We start from the raw sequence: 2,217 nt of genomic DNA, 5'->3' as shown, positions 1-2,217 counted from the left end.
AGACCCAACCCTCCCGGTCACCGCGCTCCTGGATCTGATGGACTCGGCTCCGCTCCGCGGCGGCGACGGTGAGAGGAAGATAGCACCCTATTCTCCTTGACGCCGGCCGGCAACACTCTGCTGTACAAACCAGTTCCTACGCATAGAAGTTCCGGCCCGCCCCGCGGTAGCGGAGGAAAGAGGCGGGGAGGAGATAGCCCTTGCGCACACTGAAAAAGGAGTCGGGAACTGACTCTCACGAAGTCTCGCGGCAGTTGGGAAAATATCTCGAGAGGTTTTCGTCATTTCCGGCCTAGAGCCCGCGCGGCTCGGGCGTCTGTGGCAGCTCCGATTCACGGAGAATGGGTAGGATGGGGAAACCGTCCCTTGTTCGGGTTAAGTTTACTCCCATCTTACAGGCTTCCAAAGCAGCACAGTGGCTTTGTATTAAAGTATACGACTTCCTGACTTCTGTTCTTTCTCCTGTGTTTGGAAAGAGAGATAAAGTTAATTTTGGCCTCAAAGGGCTTCCCTTGTGGCTCAGCTGGTAACGGATCCAGCCGCAATGCGGGAGACTTGGGTTCGATCCCTGTGTTTGGAAGATCCCCTGGAGAAGGGAAAGGCTACCCACTCCAGTATTCTGGCCTGGAGAATTCTATGTACTGTATAGTCCATGGGATCGCAAACAGTCGGACACGACTGAGCGACTTTGACACTTTCACTTGGCCTCAAAACCTAACAAGCCAAATAGGTTCTTAATGGAGTTCTTTTGGAATGAAGTGACTGCGAAACAATGCAAAAAGAGATTACGACAAATTACTAGAAGCTAGGAGATTCAGGTCCCTTCCTTCTGTGAACTCTCAGGCAGTTTACCAGAATGCCACATAGAAATACTTCCCGTGTACAACCTGGGTTCTGCTTCCTACCCAGAACTCCAGCGTCTAAATGCCCAGCATCCCTCAGTTTTAGCAGTGGCCCTGCAAGTCAGGAGCATCAGCTTAGGCTTCATTAGTTCAAAGGTAAATCACCTTTGAGGGGCCCCATAAATGTAGGTTGAATTGAATTGGCTTGAACCAAAAACTAGTTTCCACTGTTTCCCCATCTATTTCCCATGAAGTGATGGGACCAGATGCCATGATCTTCGTTTTCTGAAAGTTGAGCTTTAAGCCAACTTTTTCACTCTCCTCTTTCACTTTCATCAAGAGGCTTTTTAGTTCCTCTTCACTTTCTGCCATAAGGGTGGTGTCATCTGTATATCTGAGGTTATTGATATTTCTCCTAGCAATCTTGATTCCAGCTTATGCTTCTTCCAGCCCAGCGTTTCTCATGATGTACTCTGCATATAAGTTAAATAAGCAAGGTGACAATATACAGCCTTGACGTACTCCTTTCCCTATTTGGAACCAGTCTGTTGTTCCATGTCCAGTTCTAACTGTTGCTTCCTGACCTGCATATAGGTTTCTCAAGAGGCAGGTCAGGGGGCCTGGTATTCCCATCTCTTTCAGAATTTTCCACAGTTGATTGTGATCCACACAGTCAAAGGCTTTGGCATAGTCAATAAAACAGAAATAGATGTATTTTTGGAACTCTCTTGCTTTTTCCATGATCCAGCGGATGTTGGCAATTTGATCTCTGGTTCCTCTGCCTTTTCCAAAACCAGCTTGAACATCAGGAAGTTCATGGTTCATGTACTGCTGAAGCCTGGTTTGGAGAATTTTGAGCGTTACTTCACTAGTGTGTGAGATGAGTGCAATTGTGCAGTAGTTTGAGCATTCTTTGGCATTGCCTTTCTTTGGGATTGGAATGAAAACTCAGATTTTCCAGTCCTGTGGCCACTGCTGAGTTTTCCAAATTTGTTGGCATGTTGAGTGCAGCACTTTCACAGCATCATCTTTCAGGATTTGAAATAGCTCAAGTGGAATTCCATCACCTCCACTAGCTTTGTTCATAGTGATGCTTCCTAAGGCCCACTTGACTTCACTTTCCAGGATGTCTGGCTCTAGGTGAGTGATCACACCATCGTGATTATCTTGGTTGTGAAGATCTTTCGGGTACAGTTCTTCTGTATATTCTTGCCACCTCTTCTTAATATCTTCTGCTTCTGTTAGGCCCATACCATTTCTGTCCTTTATCGAGCCCATCTTTGCATGAAATGTTCCCTTGGTATCTCTAATTTTCTTGAAGAGATCTCTAGTATTTCCCATTCTGTTGTTTTCCTCTATTTCTTTGCATTGATCT

Source organism: Budorcas taxicolor, chromosome 9 (genome assembly GCF_023091745.1).
Source record: "Budorcas taxicolor isolate Tak-1 chromosome 9, Takin1.1, whole genome shotgun sequence".
Taxonomy (NCBI): domain Eukaryota; kingdom Metazoa; phylum Chordata; class Mammalia; order Artiodactyla; family Bovidae; genus Budorcas; species Budorcas taxicolor.
Note: the sequence above shows the minus strand (reverse complement) of the source record.